This window comes from Pollicipes pollicipes, unplaced genomic scaffold (genome assembly GCF_011947565.3).
Source record: "Pollicipes pollicipes isolate AB1234 unplaced genomic scaffold, Ppol_2.1 Scaffold_4219;HRSCAF=4965_pilon_pilon_pilon, whole genome shotgun sequence".
Lineage (NCBI taxonomy): Eukaryota > Metazoa > Arthropoda > Thecostraca > Pollicipedomorpha > Pollicipedidae > Pollicipes > Pollicipes pollicipes.
In genome coordinates this window covers 28,110,348-28,118,147 of record NW_023596448.1, presented here as the reverse complement: position 1 = coordinate 28,118,147, position 7,800 = coordinate 28,110,348, and the positions used below count along the sequence as shown (strand labels likewise).

The 7,800-nt window shown below is 46.2% G+C and overlaps 1 long non-coding RNA gene across 1 annotated transcript; it reads left to right on the top strand.

Annotated features, from left to right (window-relative positions):
• The first annotated feature begins 3,141 nt into the window (after window positions 1-3,141).
• On the top strand, window positions 3,142-4,863 carry LOC119096097 (uncharacterized). The gene is made up of 3 exons (XR_005094007.1): window positions 3,142-3,235; window positions 3,957-4,144; window positions 4,598-4,863. It is a non-coding gene; the product is annotated as an uncharacterized LOC119096097 (long non-coding RNA).
• Window positions 4,864-7,800: the final 2,937 nt, after the last annotated feature.

Genomic DNA, 7,800 nt, shown 5'->3' with positions numbered 1-7,800 from the left:
TCAGTTTCTGTCATTCCGTAAACCGTGCGGTGATCTAGGCCAGGAAAATACATTTGTGAAGGCGCTCACATCCGGCGTTAATGAGCGCGAGTTCCATATGCAACGGCCGTCAATTGGCTCTCATTGTTGCGCGAGGTGCGATGAAGTAATCAAGTCGTGCCATTGAGGAACATATTTACTAAACAGAGAATTGTGCTGTGTAGGGTGGGCTTTGCCACTTTAAAGCATATCAATGGTTATAAGTGAGCTTGTTTCATGATACATGCTGCTTGCTTTAATATCTTTAAATGTGCAAAAAAATTTTTTAGACGCACTCGGGTAGAGGTCAAACTGCCCCGCCACGAAGGTTTTTTTCTGGAATGATTTCCGAACGGCGCGGTGTGGCGGCGTCATATTTTGAATAGCTGTAGGCAGTTCAATAGAGCATGGCGTGGTATCAATAATTGTACATACCTTGTAAGGTCGGTGAGCTTTGGCCGGTCAAAGTTACGCCATGGATTCAGCGAGGGCATTTGAAAGAGAATCGTTCAATCTGATGGAACAACGGAGCGTTAGACGAAGCCATACATCCCTGAGACACATTCTTAGGAAACACAACAATCAAATGACCAAATTCCATTGACGTAAGGTCAGATACGAAGGTCAGACCAGTCTTGCTGTTTGCCGTAGTTTCTGGTGCTCATTCCGTATTTATTGATAACATAAGCCGCATTAGACATCTTCTATGGACTAATTATAGGTCAGAATAGGTCACTGGCCTGAAATGACAGCTCAACATTTCGTTTTTATCAGCATACTGCCTGTTCTAATCTTTGCGGCGTATTCAAACGCAGAAATCAAAGCCGTCTTCCATGATTTTGGTCACTATGACGTTCAGAAGGTCAAATAAGGTCGCTGACTTTGAATGAACGTGTGATCTTTTGCTAGAACAGGTTTCTAGGTTCTGGGGAGAATTTGGAGACCAGCTCGGAGTTTGACCTTGTTTGACCTTATTTGACCCGAATGTCAAAACCTAAGAGGCTCAAACGTTGACCTAAGTGAATTGACCTACAGGTCAACGCATCCTGCAAATCTGATGTGTTTGCTCTCTTAGTTCTTAAGATCTCAGCGGGGTCAAATTGACCCCCAACCGAGCAAAGGATACCCAACCGGCCACCGGGGGTGTGTGCTAAAGACATCTAGCACAGTTCATTTGATGAAACATAGGAAGGCATTTCATGCACGCACATAAAGCCTGAAGACATCCCAATTTTAAATCTGACATCAACCCCATGTTATTCATAGACAAGCATTGTCAAGCATTGGCCAGATCGTATTGAAGGAGAAAATTGCCTTTGTACACCCCTGCAGCATGGTTGCTAGTGTTTCTGACAGTTTGCCGACATCACGGCCTGGACATGCTCAAACGCAAACCTAAAGATAGAGGCAGGTATAACTATATAAAATTTTATTGGGAGTCGATAGATTCAAAGAATACCAAAACAATATTCTCTCCCAGAAGTACAAACTTTGCACGCACACTCTCCATCACATCAAGATCAGTACGAGCCACTGGCACGCATCACCAGTGATCACACCCATTTCAAGCGCCTGATTCGCACTCTTATGTCATATAAGTGTGATCCCACACTTGTACAGCCTGCGGCACCATCAAACTGCAGATTTCTCGCAATTCCCGCACAGGTTTTTGGTTATACCACTGTATTTCACCGTGAGCTCCCTTCAAAACAAAGTGCTAACTGGGGTTCATGGCAATGCAACTCAAGAGGTTGTACTTGTAGGACACAATTTCTTTTGTTTAAAATTTACATTTTCCGTACGATGTGTGCGAAATATTTAGTAAAACATAAATATAAAATAACCGTATTATTTCCACGGTTTTATAATGACTTGCGAACCCATAAACCGGTGCAAGGTTCTTTGCTCCGGTGCACAAGGCGTCAGTCGAGCTGTCTGTAACGTACCTACGTCAGAAGAAGAAAAACGCCAGCAGGAGAAAAAATTCAGATTTGCTGTTGCGTGTTCCTTTTCATAGCATTCGGGAGAGTGCCGTTCTTTTTTTCGGCGCCATACTTTTTTTGCAGACGCTGGCGTTCTTTTCTATGATATTGACATATGGCCTGGAAATAAGGAAAAATCCTCATTGACGAGTAGTGCCGCACAACCCGAAAGTACCTCACGGTCACGTTCGCGACACGCATTCAGCAGCGAAATTTCTTTAACAGCTAGTCATCTTCTACGGATTGTATCATACCTGCCGCATCACCGTTTTTGCGAATGTACCAGTGACCACACTGTTTTGACCATAAGCAGAAAACAACCTGTAATATAACGGCGATCTATAACGTCTGCATGACGACACCAATGCCAAGGTGACTTTGTAGTAGTCTCTCAAAAAACGTTTTCCCATTTTTGCAGGCGTGTAACCCAGGAACCAAAGAATTTTAGGTCTTAAAAGGCATGGGCATGAACTGCATCAAAAGGTTCTCAAGATGACTATTTCAGTTGGAAACCCCATATAAAGATGGAACACTCCCTTTAAGGAGTCAGTCCCTGAAAGCCTGGAGACACCCCACCTTTAAACTCTGAAATCCTCCCCATGCTATTCATAGGTAAACATTGTCTGGCTACAGGGTATCAAATGCATCCAACATCACTATTAGCTGGGAGATTAATTGAATGTGATGTGTAGAACAACATGATGGGCTTTGCAGCACTCCCAGAAGGTACCAACTACACATTGACGTTTTGCAACATTCAGTAGAAGTTTTGGGTCGAAATCAATGATTGGCTTCTTGAGTGAATCCTAATTACATGTACATCCATCCCAGTCTAATATTGACAGCTATATGCAGCAGGGGTATCATCAGTCCCACTCAAATGCAGCTCTCTTTTAGCCGATTGCCATTATAAATACGCATCATGCGTCTGACCGTGCAGACCGATACTCATCGTCATTGTCCAGTGACACCCTTGGATGATTGTCCCTCAGACTTGTTTCTCCAGAGACGCTATGCCAATGGACGCTGTACTCGACTGCTTAATACTCTTAACAGGCGCTGCCCAGTGAGCTCCTAGAATCCGCCGCGGGATTTTCACAGCCGGGTGTGCAGGCTCGGCCGCCGCCCGGCAGTGTACACGTGCTTGCACCGGCTCCAGACCGGTTCACCTGTGTATAAAAGTGCCGTGCACACCAGAGGGACCAGCAGTCGCAGCAGTGCAATCACTCAGCCAGGTAAGGTGCTTCTACCCAGGTTTGGGTCTGAGAGTGCGGTAGCTGGTGGTGTCATCATTATTGGTGAGACCGAGCTTGCCAAGAACAGGTGGCACGCAGTGGAATTCGGGCTACACTGTCAAACGAAACGCAGTTGGTTAGTTGAATGCGATATTGAGGCCTGAAAGCGGTCTGCTGCCTGTCTGATGTTAAGGGGGTGACAGAGAACCCGAGCTCCGTAAGTCCCAAAACTTCACCAGCTTTCAAAAACAAAACTACCCCTTGAACTGTTATGTACCAGAGGGCGTTGGGGGCTGGAATTGCGCGACATGAGCTTAGTGAGCATGAGGCACACAACTTGGAGCTCATTCATACGCTCTGCTGTTCAATGCTGCAACAGACAAGGCTCCGTAAAATTTACCTGCTTCGGGTCTGAATGACGTAAAAATCGTAGTTATAAACAGTTGTATAGTTATAAGTGAGCTTATTTCATCATGCCCTAAATTTGCCTTAATATCTTCAAATGTGGGTCATTCCCTTTCAAAAAAGAAAGTGCCGTGCACTCGTAGTTCTCCTCACACTAACTAGCCACGGATGAGCATGTGTTTTGCTCGCCTTACCTTATTTCATGTCCTCGAGCCCGCGAGCTACGCGGTTGCCAACGGCCGTGTGAAAACACTATCATCGCTTCAGACGAGTAGCAGTTTGTTCGTGGTTTAACCAGTGATTTGTGTTGCGACAGCCATGAAGGTCGTCGCTCTCCTGCTTGTGGTCTGCGTCTCCGTGGGCTGGGCGAAGCCTTTCTGCGCCCACGGTATCTGCATTCCTACCAGCGAAGCTACTGGGGGTGCCTCGGGCGATGTCGTCAGTGGTACAAGCATTGGCCCTCATGGTGCCACTAAGGTTACGTCCGTCAGCTCCTCTGCAGGGGTAAGAATGCGGAAAAACGTGAACTGTCAAATGAGCACGTTCGGCAAAGATGGGCTGAATTAATCTGTGTGTTGGCGTCCCGATAAATAGGAATGGAAGCACGCCTCAGTTTATTCAGTCGGGCTAGCTAATATTACATGCCTTTTGATAGACAGCAGACATAAGCATTACGTCGGATTCGATTACTTCGGAAACTCGTGTCATAATAGCACAACGTACACATGCATTGGTAATTGAGTAAAACTGAAGCAGTCTAGGTACATTCGGCAGTAACATTTACCTCGTTGCCTCGTATGGTCCAACACGATAATTCACTGCCAGCTTGGTTCACCGCCAGGGGTATCTTTCTTATTCAATTGGTGTAGCGTGTGGGGCATAGCGTGCAATGTACAGTTACCAGTGCATGACACAACAAGGCGGTGCTCTTTTGTTTTGACATCATTTCTTTTGCAGGGATCTGCCAGAGGACCGTGTGCATCCAGCTTCAATACGGGACATGCCGGATTATTTAGCTCACAGGATATCTATGGCAATAGGGAGAATGTCGACACTGGTGCCACCTCAATCCAAAACACCGGCTGCTGAATGACTCAGTCACAGTCATCTCGGCATGCGCCGCAATGGCACACATGAAACGCTTGTTACATCCACGAACGTTGTGATATCGGCGTCGGTTGTGACATGTGATCGAAGTTTGCAATACAGGCTTACCCCCGACATGACTGAACTCTAATTTGCTGGCGCTGCAGGCGTCAGTTGATGTATCTCCCCAAAAGAAGCAATACAAATATCGTGCAAACGCCGGTAGGCTTTACGTCATTGATTACTTGAAGAAGCAGCTTGATCGTGTATTAGAATCCACTTATAAGGACTGAAAAATAATTGGGAGTCTGCCATAGCTTATATTTGGCTAGGAGTAATGGGCTGAACTTACTTATTTTCTACTCCGGATCCGAGCTGCCGGGAACGTTTAAATTGGAGGATCCAATCACGCCATATACGATCAGAGATTGTGCGTGCATGATTGTTAATGCTCCATAAGGGGTCGCTACAGTTGACATTTCACTCCCAGGCACGTTCTGAAAACTTGAAACGAACATTACGAACATTATACAACCTGGTGTTTTAAAATCATGTGTGAATAGTAAGGGAATGCAAAAATTAGCGTCAGCTACGCTAAGCACATGTTTTCTATGTTTCTTCCCGATCGCTACTCCGCTTATTTTGACAGCCTTGCAACACTACGATGACTTCACTTGATATTTTTAACGTCTTGGACAATAACCGCGACGACTGCAAGCCACCGGAGCGCGTGCCGGCCGGCCCCGGGCCGAGTGCGGCGAATCATGTCATCATTCACTTGACGTCACGCGCGTCCGACAAGCTGATTGGCGGACCTGCGACGCGCTAACTGCGACCTCACCTCCCGGACCGCGGCAGCCCTCGGCCGCACGCCGCTCCCGCCGTGTGACTGCGCCACACATCTCCAATTTGTACGGTACGTAGGCTTTCTGTCCTGGATCCACTGTCAGCAACGACGTCTGCTGCCGTCGGCATTAACTTCGCCTCCGTCTCGCGTCGGGCTGAACCTCTGCCGCTCTCGTAGACGTTACAGGAACGTGATGCATGATCTGGCATTCTGAAAACGTGGGTAAATCTTTGGAGATTACAAAGCCATCGACACTCGTAACAACTTTATTAACAGCCACTAAATAGGTGTAATAACATGAAAGGAACACTTTTGTGAAACCAGGGTGCATTATTTCTTGAATGGCGATTTACCCCAGCCAACACCTTCAGAAATGTTCATGCAAAAGCTTTCAGAGTAAGCGTTAAAATATCGCGTGAAACGGCGGTTGTCAATGCAGGCCACTTGCTTAACGCTCGAAGGAATGATATACCAGCAAAACATTGAGCCTGGGTGCTCAGCTTGAGCTGCTTTTGATGTTTCAGATGGCAATGTTTACTCGTCAGACTCAGAAAGCTGGCATTTGAGCATACGGGCAAGACACCGCGGGTGATGCAAGTCGCTCTCCCGCGCATCAATGCGTCTTGTGCCTTGCCAGAACACTGGAAGTGGTTTTAGGGCAGGAACTTGCTTGCTTTAGCCGTTTATTGCTTTTACAACGTTCTGCAACCTTTTGCAACAATTGCTAAACTTGCCCTTTTAAAGCCGTTGGACCTTGCAAGAACACTGTGATTCTTGGGCGCTACCTACCCTTGTTTGGTCGTAAACTGTCTTTGTAACATTCTTTAACCTTTTGCAACAATTTTGATCGTTGAATTCCCGAATCTCGAAATATTGCGAAGTAGCTGAGTATAGTGATCCGTTTTCACATGCCCATTTCAATGGTACTGATACCCTCACGTATTCATGCAACTTGGCCATCTTGCAAGGCAAACAACAGTATTAGCGTGCTGCATCTCGTTATCTTTCCTGATCTGCATGCAAGTGTGAAGCTGGCCATTTCCAAAAGTAATAGCGGCGGACTGCGCAGCGACCAACCCCGGCCCTGATTCCCCGTTTCTTTTATAACGAGGAGTGATGGAGGAAACCAGGGTAGTCGATGCGAACCCATCCCCCTCCCTGCCGTTTCCAAATGTAGAGCCTCTCGTAAAGAAACAATAAAAGGGGTTCGACAACACTTTATCATTGGCAGTAAGTTGCATTTTGCCCAGTCAATAATCGGCTCTTCTAGGCCACGTCAAAGGTCAAATTTTCCTAAAAATCGAACTTATTGAACTTCGCACGCCATGACGTAGGAGATTATGCCACGTAGGGAACCGCAAGTTAAAGAGCCCTGTTTCTGCACATATTTATGATGTAGACACCCGTCAAGGTAACGGTATTATGCGTATCATCGGCTTCCGCCCGTCGCCCGCGCCAGCCGTAGGGCGCCGTGCAGTGTTCCTAAAGGTCACGAGCTTCTCAGAAAGCAGAATTGCCAGATGCATGTTTTATCAAATCAAAACACGTGGAATGAATGCCCCAAGCGACACCCTCTGAGGTAACTGTGGTGCGCATTTTAACACCAAAAATTGGTACGAAGCTTTCCTGTTTTTGACAAACGATGTTTTTTGGGAACACTGCTCGACGACCAACGAGAGCTGCGAGCGGCGGGGCCATGCTTTTATATTAACGGAGCCCTACGTAATAAATCGATGTTAAAAGCATCTGAAACTACACATCATTGAATCCTGATTAAGAAAGGAATACACCTCTCTTAATTTCGTGTCAGTGCGGGGCACGGTATCTCGCATAGCAGCATAGGAACTGCAAGCGTTCCATTTTCAGAGAAATTTGACCCGCAGCCTATTTCTACTTGGGATCATAGAATTTCCTCCCAGTTGCGAGATCTAGTCAAGACTAACATACTTTTTTGTCATCATGCAGCTATTTTTACTTGTGTAGGCTTTACGTCATTTCTCTGACAATGAAAGTGAACGGGATGTTTTCAAGGGAGTGTTCCACATTGATATGGGATGTTGAACTGAACTAGCCATCTCGAGGATCTTTCGGTGCTGTTCACAATCCTGCCATTCTTAAGGTCTAAGCCCATCTAGTTTCTGAGCTGCACACCCGCGAAAATGGGGAAAAGTATATCGGGAAGAGTATTTCAGTCACTTTGACATTCAAGATTTCATAATGACATTCA